This window comes from Mytilus galloprovincialis, chromosome 4, assembly GCF_965363235.1.
Source record: "Mytilus galloprovincialis chromosome 4, xbMytGall1.hap1.1, whole genome shotgun sequence".
Lineage (NCBI taxonomy): Eukaryota > Metazoa > Mollusca > Bivalvia > Mytilida > Mytilidae > Mytilus > Mytilus galloprovincialis.
The window spans coordinates 31,699,595-31,724,808 of NC_134841.1; the positions used below are offsets into that span (position 1 = coordinate 31,699,595).

Consider the following 25,214-nt stretch of genomic DNA (forward strand, 5'->3'; position numbering starts at 1 on the left):
TTTAGAGGAAAAGCTTATCAGATTCCCACCACATTCTTCATATTAACTTGAGTGTTACAGGGACATATCATAAATCCACTAGATTACAACTGTATTACAGCCATTCAACCTTTTTTTTTTTGGAAAACCCCAATAAATAAACGTACAAACTTTTTTAAAACACAATGTTGTCGTAAAAAACCTTACTTGCTTCATACAGTGTATTAAAATATTTTTAGAATCTTAGATGATTGTATTAAGGATAAAGCAATGTTCTTTCATAAATACAAATCTTAGTTGACCTTCATCCAATCTAACTCAATTGTTCCATGTATGTATGCTGATAAATTGCATGTGTTTCTTACAAATTATCTTTTATAAACATGTATATATACCCCATATTTCCTTTTATTGACATGTATATCAAATATTTCCTGTTATTGTACATGTGTATCCCACATTTCCTTTTGTTGCACATGTGTAACCCCTCATTGACTTTTATCATCTAAATATTCAACATTTTGTTTTTTTTTTTATATATCCCACATTTATTTATTGTTTACACCACCTTTACTATTATTGTAAATCCCACATCTTTGATTATACACCCCACTTCTTCATTTGGATTATAAAAATAACTGAGCAAGTTTAGTGAAACCAAATGTACAAATAACATTTTATAAAAATAAAGTAAGAAAATCGTTCAAACTAATTGATAATTTAAAAAAACATTAACTGACTTCAACATCATAAACAATATTTAACAGTAATAAAAGATATATAGATTAATACATGCAGGTTGAATGCCAAAACCTGATATACTATAACTTTGAATATCATCAGTAAAAACCTTTTAATAACCATGGTGCCTATTTAATGGATTAGATATTCAAAAATTAAACAAAGTGCACTTCATTTTATCCACTCTTTCAAGAAATCAATTTCATGCTTACTTATTACTTAAGCAATTCAATTTTGTTATGTAAATTTTCATGCAGAAATTTTCTCTATTATCAATATTTATAAAGCGAAGCCAAACAGCAAGTCCTTGCCTGTTATAACGTCACTGGATCAATCTCATTGAAAACTGGTTTTACACTTCTCGTTAATATTTACACAATATAAATATCTTTTGCTTGTCTAGTGTTTATAGATGATCCCAATTTAGCACTACTCAACCGACTGTGCAAGGTGCCTAAATAGACAGTCTATATATACCTCAGCTATTATTGTAGAACCAAAATAGATACTATCAAGATATATATAACATTTGTAGTAAATCTATTTCTGTTTTTAATCTTTTTACTTTTTATAAACCCATAAAAAGAATATGAATGTTTCTGTTTGCATGGAACAGGTGTGGAATAATTTCAGTATAATAACAGGTATTTGTAACTTGGAATTAGAATTACTGCATTTCTCCTACTAAGATTTTAGATATTTAAAATGAATCATTTTGGTGGAAAGAAGGCTTATCATATCAGAATGTTGAGATTCTTTGGCTTGTTATGAATTCATCAGCAATTAAGATTATTATGAGCAATTCAAATAAATTACAATTATCTTGTGCATAAATTGTAATGGTTAATGAAAAAAGTTGTTGATGATGAGGATATGTCTGAAATCACAGAAATTAGTGAATTTCCTCTACAGACAAATGGTTATGGTGAAATCACAGATAATGGTGAGTTTTTTTTTTTAATTCAGTATAGTTCAATGGTGAGGTCATGAAAATTTTCGCCAAAACTGAAATTCTTGAATTTATCTTTGATCATATGATTGAGAATTATATGAAAATATTTAAAAAGGATGTATACAACATTTAATGAATTAAAGAGAATATGAAAAAGCCTGGGATGAAACTGTAAATCTGGCTTACAGAGAAATAATTGAGAATTGTACTTTGAAGTAGCGAAATCAAATGGGAAAATGAAGGAAATCAGGTCAAGAAAGATTAAAAATTTGAACTGACACTAAGGGATCAACTTAATGCTTACTTCAATATGGAATAGTAAACTGAAATGTCAATATGATTTAACGAAAACTTACTTTACTTCTTAAAAACATACAACATTCATCTTACCTCTATTCGTTGTAGTATTATTTCCTTGTTTAGGAAAAATCCCTCAAAAGTGTAGAATTCACAAAAAAATCTATATATAGACTGATAGTAAACACCCAACTTACAGGATACATATAGTGTATCTTCCTGTTTGTAATTAAGGGAATTTACTTACTCACGTCCATACAAACATGAAAGTGTAAGGTATTGATTTACTTATTGTCTTCGCACCTTTACCAAAACGCGTGAAAATAGGGGTATTGATGTAAAAATCTATACATGGTGTTAAACTACAAGAGGATTGTTATGAAATTAAATTCAATCAGCATAGTTTCAATTCAAAATGCAAATAGTTACATGAAACTGAGTTCGTAAAATATATGAATTCTACAGTTTAGAGCTTTAGACTTTTAACCCTGAATTGGCATTCACTAAAACCAAGAATAAGCATTTAGAATGGAAACTGACAATAAAAATTGATTGGATCCTCTGGTGACAAATGACTATATGACGCATTGAAGATCAACAGTCGTAGATCAACAGTCGTAGATCAACAGTCGTAGATCACAGAAGATATATGATCCCTAAATTGTAAATCATAGCCTTTTGTGGTCACCTCTTCACTGTCATACAGTTATACTGTCTTATATCTCTAAAGAAGTAAAGTGAGGAGTATAATATCACACAGAACTCTCATTCTTGCTATTATTTCCTTCTTATATTCTTAAAGTAACTTGTACCCCCCCCCCCCCCCCCCCCTTTATTGGAACATACTGGTAGATAACCATCAAGAGATTGTCAGCTAAAAAACCCATAATAAAATCTTAATATGCCCTTTACTCTCTTTCTTTTTTTTTTATTTCTTACTTTTTTGACATTTGAAATTCAATAAATATCAATCTGGAAACTATTAATAGAAGCAGTTAACATTAAAAAAAAAAAAAGAAATTCTAAAGATGACCCTAATTTTCTAATTTTTATTGGCATTAAACTTCAAGAAAGAAACAAACAAACACACATATGATATTCTATAAAAGTTGGAACTCAGGTAGCCATAGTCATATATCATTTAAAAAAAACTACAACTAACTTATTCTTTTGATCTTGATAGTTATAAGACTATAGTTATAATGGTAATAAACACCGACTATAAATCTGTTGGATACTCTGAGGCTGGATATTAGTTATTATAAAAAGATGGAGATTGTGTATTGAAAATATAATTATTCTTATGGGGAATATTAAATAAGAATAAACTCTGGCAATAAAATGTAAACATACCTGATTTGATAATCCTAGTCAGTATAATTAGTATAGAACAAAAATATCCAGAGAATGGAAGGAAGAAGAAAACATACGCAATAACTTCTGCCAAATCTTAACTTGATTGCAAAGTTGCTGAAAATGACTCATCTCAAATGCATCTTTACCTACACAAGACACATGGAGAAAAATTGTTACCTTCTCCAAAGGTGTACTGGGGTTCCCCACAGGGGATTTATCTGTCTTTACCCCTGTTGAGGCTTTCAAGACTCAGGTTCTCCATTAATATAGAAAATGTTCTATCACATTAACAAAGGAAAGCTGATACCTAATAGAGGATACTAGATAAACTTGATGCCAGACAGATATTGAAAGGCACAAAACAATTGGATTACAGAAAAGAATACAGGAGAAAGAAGCATCGGCATGCTAGTTTTTCTGTGTCAAAAGAACATTAGGTAAAAAGGCCACTCAAATTCCTTAGTATCAAGGCGAAAATAATGGATAAAACCAAGCCAATATTATTTCTTCAAAACGATAAAAAAAAATAATTTGAAGCAATGAAATCTGCACACACATAAATACAAACAATGCCTCCGACTATTGCTTGCAAATTACGAAATATTAACATTAACATAAAAATCCTTGTTAATACAATTGTATAGAATATATTAGTACCAATCATAAATTTTCACTACTAATACACTATTTAATAAAAACAATTAACATCAATCTGTTCAACCAAGGAAAAGTATTGACTAGACCATAAAACAGTCTACAGTTAAAAGTCAAGATCAATTGGATAGCTTTGTATATCAACATTTACCTAATGAAACTTTCAAAGCTTTTTCAAATGAGTTTCTGTATTTCTAATCAATACTAGTGTCAATATTCATAAACTGAAAACGCAACAACACTGTTTATACATAAATTTTAAATCCACTTTCATGTACTAATTTTAATGGGACAGTTGAGATCAATTTGTTGAGAGTAAATGCTGCAAGAGGAATATCAAAATGTACACAAGCTTCCTGAAATATGACAAATTTAATGAACACAGAATTTTGTCTTCATTTTCATTTATAAAACCTCTTACTTTATAATTGTTGCTTTATATTAGGTTTTCCCTACTACAATAAATTTTAACTTAGAATTAGTTTTTCACCATGTTTTTACTTTATCATGTTAGGTTTTTACTATATTAATTTTTTTACTACATAATATGTTTAAATACAGTATGCTTTTCCTTTAAACCTATTTTAATACATGGTTTAATTCTACCAAAAAATTAGTACATTTGTATCATCAGACCTTTTATGAATACAGTATTATATTTTTAATAAAAAAAATTACTACAAGTACATAAACACTTAAACATAACATTTGGTTTTTACATTATAGCTATTACAACAATTGGATTTGACTAATACAGTAACACGTTTTTACTGCAAATTCACATTTTCCTTTCCATGTAAGCAAAATATAAGGAACATACAAAAGCCTTCTTTTTAATTTGAAGCATTGCTAAATCAGTCCTACAACAATCAAATGAATGTAGGATGTCTGTGTCTGTTGGTCTAACCGTTTTTATTCCACTGCATGTTGATTTTGACAGTCAAATCAACATTTGATTGGTTGAAACTATCCCATGTGTCAATTTGAACAAATCTTCATATTCCATTCTGAGGTTCATATTCCCCTCTGAAATGTCGGGATAACATGTGTGACGTTACGCGCTGTTAATGTACATAACGTTTTAAAATTATTATATTCTTCTAAAAATAGCGATCGCAATAACCGTTATCATGTTCAAATTTATTTCAGACGATAAAACAAAAAGATTTATTATTAAATTTTGATCCGTATATTGTTTATCAATGGGTATGTCGTGTTTAGTTTAACTTCTAAAAACAACCGGTAAGAAAACAAAATGTATGCAAAATAATTTTTTAATGTATTAATAGTAAACAAAGCATAGTCAGTGGAATAAAACATTCATTTCCCTTTGCTTCAGAAGATATGAAGATTTGCACACCCTCGAAAAATCATATTTCCCTCGGGCAGAGCCCTCATGAAATATGAATATTCTTGGGTGAATAAATCTTCATATCTCCCTCAGGCACGGGAAATATATGTATAATATATAGTGGCTTTAATTATATTTGACAATTTCTTTATTTTTGCTTACTTACAATTTTGGTGACCTTTCTTACCTTTAATTGTTATAAAATATATGTATAAATGGAGATCTGGGATATCATATGTCATTGACAAATCAGCAATGAGTCCCCTGTGGAATATTCAGGACTTCCTGTTAAGGTGCATTGACCGTTACATAATGTACCGCCAGATATTCATTTCCTACAGGACACTCACAGCAATATCAGATTAGGTCAGCAATCAACCCTTATTTTCATATAATACCCTGTATTGAAATTGCTTTGTACTAATAATTGTAGAGAATCTGTCCTTCCTAGCAGACATATATACAACAAACAGTCAATTATATATGAAACATTATCCCTAGTAAAGATACATCAGATCTGACAAGTGCCTTAGGTTAACCAACTCATGTACACATCAATATGTTTCATCAACATCTCTCTTGGCAAGCAGTTACATACTGTTACATGGTACCATTGTACACACTCATTTTTTTCACATAATCTACCCATTTTAAACCTTTAAGCACTATGCAATGATTTATTTCTCTAATTCTATGCCAATTTATTATACTTTCTTCTGCTGTAATAAGTTTGAATATGTTTTATGTCTGAAATTTTTCTCTCAGATACATTGTATATTTGTTAATCATAATTTTAAATATAATGTCAAATTTAATGTCTTCCTCTATTTCACTATTATGATGTCATATCAAAGGCAACCATACCTAATGATGTTTCCCTGAAAGAGAGGTTACCTCCCTTCCTGATAGACCAACTGGTATCAAAATCAAGCATAATAATTAACATTCATGCAAATATTCCCCGCTATAAAAATGCAAGCACCTGAAACTTCTTTGAAATTCAGAGCTCCAGTTAAATTGAATACCAGTATATGATAATTACAAGATTATAAAGAGGTAAGATAAGTATAAATCTTTGATGAAAAAATTAAATCCAATTAAAATCATAAAAATTTGAGACCTTTGTTGATCAACACTTTAATGGATTCATTGTAAATTAAAAATATTTCAAATGACAATAATACAGTACTCACATGACAATATATAATGGATAGATCTACTAAATATTTATTTATTATGTCACCATTGTATTTCCATTCTGAGCAATATATCTTAATCCGAATTGTCAGGATAACAAAGTCTATAGTGTGGACAGAAGAAATCAATAAATGACCCAAGTTAAAGTATACATCACCTCTTTCCCACTCCCAATTCTCCTAACCCACTGTTTTGTACTGATTACTAACTCTAATTGGATGTATATGTCCTAACCAAATTCCGATTCTTCATTCACTGAGGCTTTTCTCAGAACAAAAATCAATGGAAATCTGATGTTCTCCTCATTAAAATCAACGTGAAAGAAATAAAGCATGGTTGGTGTTAACACTCTTATTTCCGAGCTCAACACCTACACAGTTTACAGAGTCTTGAAAATTTATTTTGTCCCTGTAGTGTTTTACGTGGTTTTAGTCTGTTTAACCACAAAAATAAACACCAAATTATCCATCGTTCTCAAACATTTTGTTTACTATGTACAGCATCATTTCATCAATCAAATTATAAGATTTTCATAAATGGTTCAATGTCCAATGCTTTTCCAAATAAAGTTATATTTACAGAAAAATTAATGCAATCAGCTTGCTGACCCTGTGAGAATAAAACAACTTACAATTCATATGAAAGAAAAGAAACAGCAACCTAATAGAACAACAGCCACAGTATAGATCAATTGATTGTTTGTTGATTGTTTAACATTTAGTGAGAATCAAAGTATAGACATCTAGACATTATATTTTAAGTTTTTTTTTACTGAGAAATGAGTCTGTGATGAGTATCATAAAACAATGACTCTCTGTCTTAACTGATCAGACAAAGGCATCTATCGGAAAATCTATAGTATAAAAGTTAAGGGCATACAATTCAGAAGTAGGGGCAGATAACTCATCCAAAGTGTAGTTTCTCCATATATGAGAAAATCTATGTTATAAAAGGGTATACAAAACAGTTCTAGGGGCAGATAACTCATCCAAAGTGTTTTTTCTCAAAAATGGGAAAATCTATGGTATAAAAAGGTAAACAATACAGTTCTAGGGGCAGATAACTCATCCAAAGTGTTGTTTCTCAATATATGGAAAAATCTATGGTATAAAAGGGTATACAATACAGTTCTAGGGGCAGATAACTCATCCAAATTTCATGTGTTTCTCAACATTGCTAATAATGGCCTCACATAAAACAGACACACTGTGTTATTCTATTAGTAGATGTTTTCAATTTACAGCAAATGAAGACTGTTACTTTCCTATCATCAATGATTAACAATAAATTTCTTTGATTCATAACACTTATATATTATGATGCACAGCAGGAATGCTTGCATGATGATGCAGCATCAAATATTAATGCAAAGTTGTTTACTTGAGGTAATTTACTTTCAAAAATCAAAATAGGATCTAAATGAGTTTTTGTGATTTTTCATAAAATAAGCAAATGGAGCCAATGCGTTTCTTTCGCAATCACTTGTGTTTTGCTGCTAGAAACAGCTCTATTGAAATTGAAAGAAAAAAATGACAGAAGATATTAACTGCATAATTTAACAAAGAAATTATCACATATAGCTTACAACTTTGTGACTTATGTTAAACATTATAAACTAATGAACAAGGAACACTATCCAAAAACCAGCTACAAATATCTCTTTTCTTTGGAAAGTTGTTTTATTTTTTGTTGAAAAGTGCTAAATACATTGTGAAGTAAACTATGAATTATATTGGCATATTTCTTGATTAGCCTATCAAAATTGACCTAATTTCATGCCATCAACTTCAGCCTTAAAGTTTCAAGTGAGTGTCTGCAATTAGGAATAAAAAGATTAACAAATATACAAATGACAGTCACAGATGCCATCAGTCCATTCCTGAAGCTAAATCAACCTACGTCATTGTGTCTCTGGTGGAGAGTTGCCTCATTTACAATCATACTACATCTTCGTATTTCTATAATGACTATGGTACTTATATTTTTAGGCGTAGGTTTGGGAGCAATTTCATTCTTATTTGTTTACAATGAAAAGATGTTCATCATCGGCAATGGTAATATAGAATTTCTGATCCTATATAAAAGGGGATGTGGGAAATGTATGTTAATGAAACAGCAATCCAACAACAACAAAAAACCACAAATATATCTTATGAGTAAGTGATGATACCGTCTTTAACAATAGACAGTGTTCTATACAATATTTCAAGTTCAACTTAAAAATATGAGAGAGTAAATTTTACCAGAAACGTATTAAATACAATAACCTGTTTGCATTAGGTGTCAGATTGTTAAATTTTTACAAGCACTCAAAAGTGAAAAATGTTGTCCACCTTTCAGACAGATAATTTGTCATGTGTTTTACATAGAACAGGTACAACATCTACTTGTGTTTTCATTTAGATCAGCAGTTCAAACAACTGTTGTGTCGCTGATTCTCAGGTCACTATTGATAGTATTTAGTGAAATGACAACTCAACACACAGTTTCCTAGGATCACCAATATAATAGACAGAATATAAGAAGGTGTCACCATTAAAATATACATGATATAACTTATATTAGTTTAAATTAAGTAACACCGTTTTAATTTCTTCTACAATGAATAACCTCAAACATAAGAATAGCACATAAATAGGAAGTTCTTGGCAACTTAACTATACTTCTAAAATTATGTACAAATGAGAAAAGACTTATAAAAAATATAATTTGCTTGCAAAAATAAAAAAATTGTCACACGACTTTAAACCACAAGACATCATATTCAATCGAGATATAATGTTCAGCTTGAGTAATCATGGCTTAAATATAAACAAATATAAACAAAACAAATACATTAGTATATCATTACTTACCACAACACATCAATAGCTTGTTAGTGTTTTAAATCCTTCCAAATATACAAATTGTCACAATCTTCTTATAAATAATGATTTTACAACTTATACCTATATGACATAAAAACACCTGTAATTTATTCTGATCTTACAAGAAATAATATGACACTTCACTGTGCTTTGACGTCACCAGGAAAAATGAAGGTCGCAAACCAATGAAGCAGCAATAACGAGATTTTAATCCATCCAAGTTTTTTAAAAAAAGGTTTGAGGTTTGATATTACAGGTATTAATCCCAACGGTACATTGATCTCTTAAGAGTAAGGTGACACACATGTCACATGTCTTATTGACCTGGGAGGAACTATTACATTTTATTAACCTGGGAAGACTTCATACAGCTTATTATACAAGGAATATAACCCGAGTCCTGCTGAGGTCAATTTAAACTAAGAGGCTCATGAAAAGAATTGGAGCAATTCATATCCGTAAAGTTTTTTTATAAAATGAATGCTTCAATGGATGATAAAGTTGAAGATTAATAAAAAGAAAACATTCCATTTATTTTTTTAACTATTAAGGCATGTCATTTAAAAATATGTTTCCTGAATAATTTTATTTGGTTGAAAGAACTTTACTAACTATGCTTCAATGCATCATACAGCAAAGCTTAAAAGATATGAAGCATTTAAAATTTTCATCCTCAGTGAGTTTAAACTTAGTCCATTCTGCATGTGCCAAGATCAGGCTTGTAGCTGGCCCAAAATCTTCAACTGTATAACCAAAACTTTTGATAAAAGTGTAACAGTTTCAAAGAGACCCTTCCAACTTCATAAAGAGCTGGGAGAGGGAGATTTTCATTTGAAATTACTGCAATTTGATTTAATTTGATCAAATTTATGATATACCTACAGAGGTCTCAATAACAAAGTAATTGTCGGTCATAAATTAATAAATTTCTATTTTTTTAATATAAAACTGTAAAGAAAGTACTACTTTCAAACGTTTTTTTCTTCTCTTTTCATTGCTTAACAACTATATTCGTAGGTAAAACCAGATGTGTTTGTAAGAACAAGAATGCCCCTGAGTGCAGCCTTATTTGGAAAAGTCAGTCATCCAGAACCCTAAAGCATCCTTATACCTCATAAATATAATGCACCTAAAAACAGCTGCTGATTTACATGTATTCATAAAAAAAAAGAACAGTATAATAATCACAAATTTTGAAGTCCAAGAGTTATAATTCCATGAAAAGTTGGTTAACAGGAACTTCAAACACAAATTCTGTAAGCCATCAATAATGCAATTGCACCAAAAAAAAATCAGATAAATATCTACAGGCATTACTGAAAAGATTAAGTCAGGATAAGGTTTCATGTTAGAATGACAGATTATGATGAATGGAAGGAAGACCATTGAAAGGTATCAAAATCTAGTTTCTTTAAGATTGTGTATATTTACACTCGACCAAATACATCATTGAAGCACAATTTAGAAACAATCGGAAAATTTCTATTCTAGTTATTGCCTCACTATTTCAAATCTTGTTAACTTAACAAAAGCACTGATTAGCTAAGAGAAAAAGATACCAATGGAGCAGTCCAAAATCAGAAGTCCATGGCAGTAAACAGACATTGACACTGTGACCAAAAATTAAAACAAGGAAAACAAAGTAAAGACTGAGTTACACAAACCAGACCAAAAAACTGAGAGTAGTTTCCAGTGCTACAGAATGGTAGCATTTATGCTAAACTGGTGATGAGCATTTGTTAGTCATTGCAAGTAAACACAACTTGGTGCTTCTCATAAAGCTTGAACTTCAGTATCTGTGGTAAACAAACTCAAAGTCGCAGTGATAAACCTAAACCTAAACAGCTTTGACATTCATTTAGCATAAACATATATACTTCTGCTGTATAAAACCACTGGTGTTAATATTCCTGATTTAACCTCAGTTTCTAAGACAATCACTGCACCATGAGCTGGAGTCCATGTCTTATAACTTTTAACTGCCACATGGAATAAATAAAATTTAACACTAGTGTAAGATACAAATTTGACAAAAACTGGTCTTTTACACATGTTGACTTAAATGTAGTTCAATCTGGCATATCTTAATTTATGAATGTGTATGTTGACCTGTTGTATGACAGACAATAAGTAATACTAACAATTACAATGTCTTTTCAATTAATATTGTCAACATAACATAAATGTTGCAGCTGTTTCAAATATGTCCATAAATTTCTGTGTATATGCTGCTTAATTCATAAAAGCAAAAACATTCTTTGTACAGTATTCTAGTACATGCAGTTCAAGTCTGTTCAACCCTTATCTCAACATTTAGAAGAACAACAAAATTAAAGAACTTAAAAAGTCCTTTTGCAGAGACATATTAAAATATAAAGAAAATGTCTTCAGTTACGAGTCTACTCAAGAGGAAAAAAACACCACAACAAGCAATGACCCTTCAGGTAAATATAAAAACACAGGCCACAATAAGCAATAACTCTTCTAGTAAATACCAAAAGCACAGGCCTCATCAAGCAATAACTCTTCTGCGAAATATCAAAACCACAGGCCACAACAAACAATGTCTCTATTGGAAAATATGACTCTTCTGGGATATATCAAAAACACAGGCCAAAGCAAGCAATGACTCTTATAGAATATACCAAAAACTCAGGCAACAACAAGCAATGACTCTTCTGGGAAATATTAAAAACACAGGCCACAACAAGCAATGACTCTTCTGGGAAATATTAAAAACACAGGCCACAACAAGCAATGACTCTTCTGGGAAATACCAAAAACACAGGCCACATCAAGCAATGACTCTTCTGGGAAATATCAAAAACACAGGCCACAAGCATGACTCTTCTGGGAAATACCGAAAACACATGCCACATCAAGCAATGACTCTTCTGGGAAATACCAAAAACACAGACCACAACAAGCAATGACTTTTCTTGGAAATACAAAAAACAGAACACGACAAGCAATGACTTCTTGGGAATACCAAAAACACAGGCCACAGCAAGCAATTTCTCTATTGGAAAATACCAAAAACACAGGCCACAACAAGCATGACTCTTCTGGGAAATACCAAAACACAGGCCACAGCAAGCAATGACTCTTCTGGGGAATACCAAAAACACAGGCCACAGCAAGCAATGACTCTTCTGAGAAATACCAAAAACACAGGCCACAGCAAGCAATTTCACTATTGGGAAATACCAAAAACACAGGCCACATCAAGCAATGACTCGTCTGGAATATACCAAAAACACAGGCCACAGCAAGCAATTTCACTATTGGGAAATACAAAAAACACAGGCCACATCAAGCAATGACTAGTCTGGAAAATACCAAAAACACAGGCCACAAAAAGTAATGACTTCTGTGAAATACCAAAAACACAGGCCACAATGAGCAACGAATCTTCTTGAAAAAAGATAAACAAAGTCAAACAACAAGTAGCTTCATTTGCTGACTATGCAAACATAAGTCTAGATAAAGGTATAAAGATACAGAAATATATTTTATGTAAATGAGAATCATGGCATAGGTGTAGAATTGTAATATTTAACCTCAACAGAAGTGTTAAAAGTATGATGTGAACACCTGTGTTATTTCTGGTAGCTATGAGAATTACAGTTGATATGTTGTCACCTTGTCACATGGAAATCATTACATTTTAACTATTTTGAATAGGATACATTTCAACAACATGTACAACATGCAAATTATGACATTTGTGATGATCAGCTACCTGCAGAGATGATCCAAAATCATAATGAATCAGGCATTGTATATTCCCTCCACTAACTAGATTCTCTAATTCTTGTCCCATTTTTCAGAGGTGATTGTTTGGTTTAATGTCTGACATTTACATTGTCCAGCATACTATTAAGAATGCTTTAAAGACATGGCTATACTATTCTGTAATGAATAAAAGTTCCTTTATAACAATATTAGTTCTAAGTGGAAGAAATATTCTGGAATATTATTTCACTTAAACTGAACAAAGGATATATTGCATATTTGTTCCAAAAGGAACAATTATTATTACATTATTTATAACAAAGTTTCCAGGGGAATTATGTTGGAACAAATATGCATTGACAGTACCATATCCATTCCTTATTATAGAGATACTTTTGTCCTACCATTAATGTCAGTTGTTCTGAGATTAGTTTGAACTTAAATAAGGAATTCTTCTCAAATTCACATGTTAAACAATGTTTTGGTCAAATAAAGCAAAGGAAATCACCTTCCTTTCAAATGAAAACCTGCAAACAGTCAAAACTTTTACACCGACTTATTTTATAATACACCTTTTTAAAGAACCACTACAAGTACATTTGTACATGTAATACCAATTATATTCATTAACTATATATATAGCCTTAAAAATGGGACAACTTTTCTATATTTCCATAATATGAAATGATTTGGTTCATTACATTAAAACAAGACATTGATTGGATGAAGATACTCGTCCACTGTCAGTAAAGGTAAAAGTTGTTCAAAATTCATTGGTACTTTTAACAATCTGTGGATTGGTACTTTTAACAATCTGTGGAAATAGCTGTATCTGAATAAAATTGACCTTATAATTATTTAGTTCAAATCAAATTTCTGTTGTGTGGTCCCTATATTAGTTTGGATAACAAAGTGGACAAAGTTGTTTTTATAAATGACAATTTACTGTGACTTATAATAGTAAATATAATGTACAAAATAATATCTAAAACAATCTTGCCTCAAGCAATGTCCATAACAAAGGTTAGACAAGGTCATCTGATTTAACTTTACCAAACTGACCACTGTAACCAATATTTTCTGTTGTTTATATTTCAGTATATATTAACTGGGACTGTAACACTAGTATAATAGTCCCAGATGTTTGAGTATTTTATAAAAATAATTTACACTGACACATACAAGATTGAAACCTCTGAAATGGTTAATTTCTTGAATGCTATATTTTGTCAATATTGTGGTAAATTCAAATCTGATAAAGGCAACCAAACTCAAAATGTAAATAATACCTTAACTAACAGTTTGAAATTAATTAAACAAATCATTAACAGATACCTATTTGTCAGATTTCAGCTCTGAAACCTTATTTTTGACCTGAGTGCTATCAGTTCCAAGAATAAAGGGTTAAATCCAAGGTGTACAGTGTTTCAAAACCATACAGATTGTTCTAAAGGGTACAGATAAATTTCAGTAAAATCCCAGAGTATTCTTATTTTAAGTTTAATGTGTCCTCAAATGTCTAGTAAAATAAAATTAATTATCTACTGTAAATTCAGAAATTATTGCGTGCATTTATTATTGCGATTTTGTCATTTAGACCTAAATGCGATTTTAATTTTTACAATTTTGAGAAAAATCCTGTTTAAATCATATGAAATATTTCAAAATGAGGGTTTGAATTATTGTAATTACAACTCTGTAATTTCTGAATTTACAGTATAGAGAATAAAGAGTTTTATTAGAAATCTGAATGTTCATTGCATGCTAATCCTAAATGTTTGGATATCTTTAATAAATTGGACTATCTGAAAAAGTATTTGCAGATAAATGCCAATTTTCAGCTATGTTTAGAATACTGATTACATCAAAATTATCTATTTTAAGTCAGGATTATGAAAATTGAGAATATCAGAAATAAAACTGTAACACAACCCTATCTAATTTGATGTTTTTTACACATGAAAATGTCAATTTCATTATGAACAATTTTTCCACAATCAGGAGTTGAAAATAAGTTTGAAATTTGTGTTACAAATTTGAATAGCTATCAATGTATTAATTTAAGTTGCAGTATAAAAACAATATTAAGTCAATGTCAGAAAAATATAAACTTTTTTTGTGGCACAAAACTGGAGTCGGGCTCAGTAAAACCTTATCCCTCCCAAGTTTCTCAGACTCGTACAAAAAAGTTTATATTTTTCTGACATTTATCTAATATTGTGTATGTCTTGACTTCAGTTGCAGATTATTAGCATGTGACATATGAAATATCTCATACCAACGAAAACTATACTATGTGTTAGGCAGATTTATTCATACTGTTCAAAAGCCCATTTTAACAAGAACATCTTGTAAATATGAAGTCTATAGTTTTGTAAATCTAACACTATTCTACTATCTGCTTTTATACACTCATGGATACCTCAGTATCCTTTAATCTCAGCACCAAACCATGACATCACTTAGAACAACTTAACACACTTCATTTTTAATTTGATATTGCATGATGCTAGATTGAACTTTATATATATTTATATTTGTTATTGGTATGTTAGACTAATAAATACAGTTCTATTTCTACCTATCCTTTACTTCATAGTTTGGTTCTATTATCCATGATAACCCAGTGATATTTAGGATTCTTCATAAGTTAGTTTATATTTTGATATTTAGGACAGTTATAAAAGGTATCATTTCATTTATCATATTCTATTTTTGCAAAAGTTCAATATGCTGAGTAAAAAAAGAATGTATATAACGTAAGGGTACCCAAATTGCACCGAGTACCCAAATTGCACCTATTTAGAAAAAATAGCAATCTCTAGGATTCAAAGATTTCCTAGAGACTAAAAAATTTGTATTTTTATGATTTGATACTATGTACGTCTTTCAACAAAGGTAAACATATTTAGATATACACAAAACGTTCACAGTATTTATCAACAGATGGACTGTTTACTGAAAAAGCAAAATGTACGAAAACGTCACCATGCGACGTCATCAAAACGTCATCTTTATAAATTTAGCAAATACAATATATTATAAGTATCCATTTCATAAAACATGAAGAGTAAGCATGGACTTATATCCAATTGTTCAAAATATTTGAAGAAATTAAACAAAAGCTCGGTTATTAGACTTTTGACGATGTGAATTTAAGCATGGATGCAATTTGGGTACTCCTCATTACAGAATCATGGATAGTTTGGAGGTTGATTCAAACCCATTTTTTTATGACTCAATATGGATTCAAAATTAAATTGGTGTACCTATACAATAAAGAAGGACAGGGCTACAAATAAACACAGTATGGACATTTTTTTCTTGATCATAAAAAAACGTAGGTGAAAAAACTGTCAAAATAGGTGCAATTTGGGTACCGTCACGTTAGAAAATCTGATTTTTTTTGGTTTTTTTTAGACAGACAATTAAGGGTTCCAAAATTAAATACTGGGAGTACTCAGAATTTGGATCTACTTATCTTCCAGTAAAACAGGGAGCCCAATAATTGTAACAAAATTAAAAGGAGGGATTTAAAGATTAATTGAGCAGGGAAACTCTCAGATGAAATCAGTACGTGTAAAACCAGGAGAGAGTTGCAGATTTATTGGGCAAAAGGGCCGATAGATCTGATTGGTATAAAACTAGGAGACAATCTGAGATTTATGGGGAGAAAGAGCTAATAGATGCAATTGGTGTAAAAAAAGGACAAAGATTAATGCAGGATAGGGCAGATAGATGTGATCTGTGTTAAATTAGGAGTGGAGAAAAGGATTGTTGTAAAATCATGAAAATCTGCCCGATGACCGAATTGATTTTATAAGCACACTACACATGTATGATATATTGGCCTTTACTGGGGTGAGTGACTGCGATAATAATAATTTAATATCCATTTACACTTAGGTATTAAAATAACAGTATTTTCTTCACACTTTTGGAATATATCAAATAGATTATAATGTTTCACACCTAAGGTACATGTAAACTTTTAACTACCATGGCAACAAAATAAAAAAGACCTTTTATTGTATGAACTCTAAATTCTATAAAAATAGAGCAATAACATAAATACAGAATTTTTTTTGTAACCTTGAAATAAATCAATGCATCTGGAAACATGATACATAATCTTTAAATGTATGTCATATGTTGCACAGGGTTGATACATATTTACAAATTAAGTAAAAAAGTAATATTGCTGTGAAAATATCATTATTATACATGTTATGTAAATGTAATTTTTTTTTTACATATTTAAAGATGTACTTTTGTTGGTTTCTTTTCAACCAGTTCTTTCGACTGGAAATAATTTAACTTAGTGAACATACTGCTGATTCATCATTATTCATTGGAGACCAATTTTTATGGATTTCATAGATACCACTAATTTAAATGATTAACATCTTCTGCACGCTTGTATGTAGACTTTTATAAAACCCAAAAATGAAATATCCATAAAAAAAAATTTTTCTTTAAATCCATGACAATAAATGAACCAACAGTACATCCACACACTAAAAAAAAATCTTCATTTAAACAACTTTTTTTTTTGATAATTCAATCACAAACTTGACCATATTGATGTTTTGTTCTTTTCCAGTGTATTTTAAACTGCAATGAAAATTGGGTCAACCAAAAAAAAAATACAACAGTGTAAATTAAGACTCTGAAACTTTAATATGCTTAATAAAAGAAAATGACTTACATAGATGAATAAAGGAAACCGATCTTAAAATCTGTCAAGGATGGTGTTAAAAAAAAGTTTGAATTTTCCCATTAAAATCCTAACAATTCTTTCATGTCATGCTACTATGCTCATTTGAACATGGATAGACAGTTACTTGTCAATATTTACACAAAATTTTTGCTATTTCCTCATGATGATCACTCTGAGGTAAAAATGAACCAGGTGCTCCGCAGGGCGCAGCTTTATACGACCGCAGAGGTCGAACCCTGAACAGTTGGGGCAAGTATGGACAAAACATTCAAGCATGATACAGCTCTGAATTTGGATTGTGATCAAATTTTTGACATTACATGGTTTTTTTTACACAAAACAAATGTCAAGATTTTACAAATCAATTAAAGATTTCTTCTTCAAACTTTTTAAATCTAAAATTAAATAGTTGACACAGCATAGGTTTCTGACACAGAATGAATGTGGTCTAATGAACTTAAAAGGTTTTTTTTGCCTTTGAGCAAATCACTATGCTGTTGAATATTAATCCTCTCAAAAAAATGTTTGAAGAAATTTTCTTTTTATTTATGAAATCTGAAATGAGAAAAATTTAACCCCCCCCCCCTTTTTTTCACATCCCCGTTTCCCTTTTTCAAAACTGATATCAATTCAAATTTCTAATGGAGTTTGCAACAATAACTACTCATTTAAATACATCATAAAATATTAAGATGTAAAAAAACTGCTTGTTATCACTGAATGGTAAAGATTATTTAAATTTATCAGTTGGTAGTAAAAAGTGTATATACATTGTATATTGTATATAACAAAGATTTAAGTTGATTCTGGACAAAGAAAGATAACTCCAATTAAAAAAAATTCTTGCTATTGCACAATAGTGCAATAGGATATTTCTTGCTTACTATTCTGGACAAAGAAAGATAACTCTAATTAAAAAAAAATTGCTATTTCACAATATTGTGCAATTAGATATTTCTTGCCATTGCACAATACTGTGCAATTGAAAAGACTTGCTATTGCACAATACTTAATATAATAATTTTAGATCCTGATTTGGACCAACTTGAAAACTGGGCCCATAATCAAAAATCTAAGTACATGTTTAGATTCAGCATATCAAAGAGGCCCAAGAATTCAATTTTTGTTAAAATCAAACTTAGTTTAATTTTGGACCCTTTGGACTTTAATGTAGAATTTGAAATTTGAAAACAGGACCAAAAATGAAGAATCTACATACACAGTTAGATTTGGCATATCAAAGAACCCCAAGGATTCAATTTTTGATGAAATCAAACAAAGTTTAATTTTGGACCCTTTGGACCTTAATGTAGACCAATTTGAAAACTGGACCAAAAAACTTCAATAATCAAGAATCTAAGTACATTTTTAGATTCAACATATCAAAGAACCCAACCGATTCATTTTTTGTCAAAATCAAACTAAGTTTAATTTTGGACCCTTTGGACCTTAATGTAGACCAATTTGAAAACGGGACTAAAAGTTGAGAATCTACATATACAGTTAGATTCGGCATATCAAAGAACCCCAATTATTCAATTTTGATGAAATCAAACAAAGTTTAATTTTGGACCCTTTGGGCCCCTTTTTCCTAAACTGTTGGGACCAAAACTCCCAAAATCAATACCAACCTTCCTTTTATGGTCATAAGCCTTGTGTTTAAATTTCATAGATTTGTATTTACTTATACTAACATTATAGTGCGAAAACCAAGAAAATGCTTATTTGGGTCCCTTTTTGGCCCCTAATTCCTAAACTGTTGGGTCCTAAACTCCCAAAATCAATACCAACCTTCCTTTTGTGGTCATAAACATTGTGTTTAAATTTCATAGATTTCTATTTACTTAACCTAAGGTTATTGTGCAAAAACCAAGAAAAATGCTTATTTGGGCCCTTTATTGGCCCCTTATTCATAAACTATTGAAACCAAAACTCCCAAAATCAATCCCAATCTTTCTTTTGTGGTCATAAACCTTGTGTCAAAATTTCATAGATTTCTATTAACTTAAACTAAAGTTATGGTGCGAAAACCAAGAAAATGCTTATTTGGGCCCTTTTTGGCCCCTTATTCCTAAAATGTTGGGACCAAAACTCCCAAAATCAATACCAACCTTCCTTTTATGGTCATAAACCTTGTGTTAAAATTTTATAGATTTCTATTCACTTTTACTAAAGTTAGAGTGCGAAAACTAAAAGTATTCGGACGCCGGACGACGACGACGACGACGACGACGACGACGATGACGACGACGACGACGACGACGACGCCGACGCCAACGTGATAGCAATATACGACGAAAATTTTTTCAAAATTTGCGGTCGTATAAAAATTACATGAACTTTTGTATAAAGATTGCCACGAGACAACTATCTGTAAGATATAGTTTTATGTAGTTTTTCAGCGACAGTTTTATGCATATTAAATCAAGACCATAGAATGATGTAAAAATGGTTAAAACAATTGTAAACTGTAAATTTAGAAATTAATATGTATATTTATCATTGCAATTCCTTGACTTAACTGGGAAAAATGAAAAATCTTATTAATGTGATTACAAAAAAATCTTTGAAGGAAAATCACTGCTGAAATTATGAATGCAAGTTTTTATTATTGCGAAACCGATGCTATCCCATTTGTCACATTAATAAAAACATTGCAATTATTTCTGTATTTACAGTAACCCCATCCTTTTCACTAAATCTAAGTATTTGAATATTTTACAAAGTATAAACATGCATGGGTAAAATTGAGAATGGAAATAGGGTCAAAGAGACAACAACTTGACCAAGAGCAGAAAACGGTCCAAGGTCACCAATGAATCTTCAACACAGCAATAAAATCTGGCACTCAAACAAAAATATGTACTAGCTCAGTGAAAATGGATGTCGCACAAATGAAACAAACTAAAAAAACATACAATACTAACAAAGGCCATTAAAGGATATTGTATCTCTATAACTTGTGAGTTTTGTTGTTCCTAAGGTATCTTCTACCCCCATTTTTCCATTTTATTTTGCTTTTTAGAGTACATACCTGCTGCCAAGTCTCCTTGGATCTTGTAAGTGGTCTTCAATGTTTGCTTTGGATATTTCTCTTTGAATGTGAAGTTTATGCTTCTAATATTGTTTGCTGGCTTTCAACTGTAACATTTCTAAAATTAACAAAATAATTCCTCACGTTACAATTATAACAATATTTCTTTACAAAAATCAGATGGAAAATATATAAATATTAATTTAAAATGTTTTCAAACTTTCGTATGGTTGCCTCTCTGGCAAATATCACTCCCTCAACTTAATATTATAAATGAAACCTTCTAATTGTTGCTACCAATATATTTATCCATTCATAATTTCATCCCTCCATCCATCCATCCATTTAAGCTCCTAAAGTATACTTATAAGTAATAATGTTCTTGAATTTTATTTTCAGAAATTGCACTTTAAATGCAATTGTTTTAACAGAAGCAGAACCCATTTAGAATGTAAAATGTGCTTTAGGTTTTTAGTAATTGTAGTTTGTTGCTGTATATCATATTTGTTTTTCTTTCAATGTTTTGTACATAAATCATGCCATTTGTTTTCTTCTTTGAATTGTTTGACATTTATGTTTTTATTGCCTTCTCTATATAGCTGACTATGCGGCACAGATTTTGCTCTTTGTTGAAAGCAATACACTGACCTTTAGTTCTTAACTTCTATTTTATTTGGATGGAGAGATGTCTCATGGGTATTCATACCACATCTTCTTATTTTTTTATTCAATCACTGCCTTTACAAAAAAAAATATTTGAAATAAATAATAATTCTTATTCAACTATAATCGTGTAACGTTCTGCACTTAAACATTTGATTTGACATAGGTTTGACTTAATTTCCCATTCTTTTTTCTCTTGGTGATATTATGTGAAACAGTATCTTAACATGTATATTTCTAGCATGTTTACTATAGGGCACTTAAATGTACATGAGAAAATATATCCTAAGGAAAAAATCCAATGCTTTTATAAATCATGTTGACAGATAGTCTCCGCCATGAATTAAAATACTAAAATCTTACAGAACTAGGGTTATCACTTAAACAGTTCTTTTCTACAGTGACTCTTACTACAAATAACATGCAAAAGAATTCATTCATTTAAACTAGTCTTTGGTGACTCAGGAATAATTTGTAAGATGATAGTATTTAAGGTACAAATAGTTTTCGGACGTTTTGTTCTCTATAACAGGGAAGCCCTATTACGTATTACAAACTTCAAGATGATGTTTTATTGATTGTGATGATTGTTTCTCTGTAAGATGTCAACATGAATATTTTTAAATAAACAGAAATTGTGATAAAATTTCAATTCTAAATAATAACTTTACGCTGAAATAATTTTAGTGTTAAGGATAAATTTCCTGTTTAAATATATATTTCAGAGATGAATGTGTATTTGCAGAAAGATGTGTTGTGTACCATGATGATACATCAATTATACAGCATCCCAACAACACTAAAATCAAAATAGGCCTTCTTACATTTTCAAAAATAGTATGCAATTTCTTTTTAATATATAATTAAGAACGGATAAGGGGAATGTGTCAACAAGAGACAACAACTTCAGACCAAAGAGCAGTCCAAGGCCACAAATGGTATTTATGCTTAAATACCCATTAGCAAATTCAAAGTTTCTGTTACTAATATTGACCAGTTCAAATATAACAATTTAGATACCACTAAAAGTATAGCACAAAAGTGCATACACTGTTACAATGAAAATTTCAAAAGTATTGAAAACAATTTCAAAACACCATTTTTACAAAAAATCTTGTTTAATTTTGTAATAGACCAGGAAATAACTATTTTCTCAAAAAAAGCCTTACCTTATTTAGTACTACAGAAGTCATTCCAACCATTTAGAAAAAACTTCTAAATTTTCAACAAGTTGAAAAGTGAAAGAAATCTAACTGTTACTGCAGATGTTGATTATAAGGGGAGGGGCTACGCAGAGAACATCAAAGGTCTAGGACAATGCAAGTGGTCAATCTAACTGGACAGATGGACAGTTATAATCCACTCAACTTTAAATCTGGTCAAGATGTTCATTTACCTCATAGGGTGGAAAGGTAATGTTTGGCCATAATTATCCATTTAACATGTTTTTTTTTAAAGAAGTATTTTAATAATAAAAAGAGTAAGAGCTATCCTACATTAGAAAGTGAAATAGTTATTCATTCATCTGAAGCAACTCTAATCCTTTTAACCTTAAATGACATTTCATATTGACCTCCATGATATGGCCTATTTATTTTCCATTAAAACCCACCTTTATGTACCAATACAAATTTTAATCAGTTTTTTATATGACCAATCAGTTATGGTTAATATTTATATAATATAATATGGTTTCTGTATAAACATCCTTTATGATCCGACACCCTGTGAATCCCTTTAAGTGTCAGCTGGAACCAGTCATGTATTAGTCCCAGCTCTCAATGTATAATAAAGGATCTTTACAATAGAAAACAAAATGACATACAAATGAATAAAAGGAGATGTGTGAAGCATATGTCAATGAGACGTTAACCCAACAATTTATCAAAGTCAAAATGTATAAAAGGTCTTTACTTATTATCATTTTTTTTTGCAATAATGTCAATGACCCAAAGTACAGAACAAATTTGAGAATAAATATCAAACAAAGTCTCAAAATCTGTCATCTACCATCAAATTCTCAAATGACAATATGCAATAACTAACTTTGGATACAAATGTTATATATTACATGAATATATGTAGCATGGTTTAACTTGTCTATTAAAAACACAAAATACCCTGCACTGGTATGATGTTCTCTGTAACATTTATTTATGAGTATAAGTCAAATTCATTCATAAAAAATGTGTCCATAGTACACAGACGCCCCAATGCACTATCATTTTCTATGTTCATTGGACTGTGAAATTGGGGTCAAAACTCTTATTTGGCATTAAAATTAGAATGATTATATCATAGGGAACATGTTTGCTAAGTTTCAAGTTTCAAGTTGATTGACCTTAAACCTTCAACTTCATCAAAAGCTACCTTGACCAAAAACATTAACCTATTTTTTAAGTATAATACAAAGAAATTGGCAATAACAGAAATCAAAATACCGATTGTTCATAATTAAAATGAATGGGATAAAATTAAAACAAAAGTATGTGGATACCTGATATATCCTTGGCACTATCACATTTTAATGTTCATCCAACTGCAAAATCTGAGACAATACCCAAGTAATTTGACATATATACTTTTAAAAAGGTTCACATTATAATGGACATGTGTACTTAGTGTTTGAGAAAACTTTGAGTTTATATGAACTCAAACTTTATATGTATGGCAAACAACATGAAAAACAAACCTAAACCTGAAGATATCAGAAGGATGCAAATACCATAATGGTCTTCTCTTGTCAAAGGCTGGACATTAAATGGCTTTAACCAACTTCATACAAAATATTCTTCAAAATAATATACAGTGTTTTTCTGTCTAATCATCAGAAAATATCAAGGTCAAAATAAATTCATGTTAATGCTGACAATTTATTGAAACATCCTGAAAAAGTCTTTGTCAAAATTATAAAATACAATTGTTTCCTCCTTTAAACTAAACTTCAAAGATGGGATTTTTTTTTATAATTTCATTGAAACAGGTAGTTTATCAAATTTCAAATTTCATTTAAACTGTCAGAACAATAGCAAATAATACCCAATAGCCATTTTGAAAGAAGCATGGATGCAAGATTTGACATTAAGGGAGTATGCTTCTCAGGGAATTAAGAGTTAGAGATTGATTATAGTGTGACCCAAAAATTGGCTGTAATTTTATATATTAATAATTTTTTCCCCTATTTTTACAGGGGGCACCAGTAAAATCTGGTAAAAATCTGGTGAATCTGTGCCAGGATAGAATTGCAAAAACTGTAAACAAATATTTTAATCCTTGCCCTACAATTTGTATATATATATATACATGTGTATCATTTTTCAGGACGGAATAAAATTCCTGAGAACTTTTGTTATATTAGAACAATCTGAAGGCTGTAAAAACCTTTGACAATTAAATGTATCATATTCTAAAGGTAATTGAGTTTGTAACAGGAGGAGTAAAAACAAGGATTTCAAATCATAACACAGTAGTAAATTTATTATTATATTATAACGTGAAGTTCAAGGAGCAAGTTCTATATTTGAATCTAAGAAAGTATTACATCTGAATCAAATAATTTAGAAAATATAGACAAATTTTGTCTACATCCGATTTCATCTGTACAGCTGCAGTATAATGTACTCAAATTGTAATGAAAACAGTACAAAAGTAGGTTTTTCAGTAATTTA

The 25,214-nt window shown here is 30.3% G+C and overlaps 1 protein-coding gene across 4 annotated transcripts in view; it reads right to left on the reverse strand.

The window, feature by feature from the left end:
• LOC143071884 (myocyte-specific enhancer factor 2C-like) overlaps window positions 1-25,214 on the reverse strand; it is an 82,513-nt gene that overhangs the window by 42,810 nt on the left and 14,489 nt on the right. Inside the window, exon 3 of one of the 4 annotated variants that reach the window (XM_076246531.1) lies at window positions 20,884-21,001. The gene's annotated coding sequence lies outside the window, so the exon portion shown is untranslated. Of the gene's footprint in view, window positions 1-2,062; window positions 2,187-3,322; window positions 3,445-9,382; window positions 9,518-20,883; window positions 21,002-25,214 lie in introns of those variants that run through there. The other 3 variants (XM_076246532.1, XM_076246536.1, XM_076246533.1) reach the window with 3 other exon arrangements.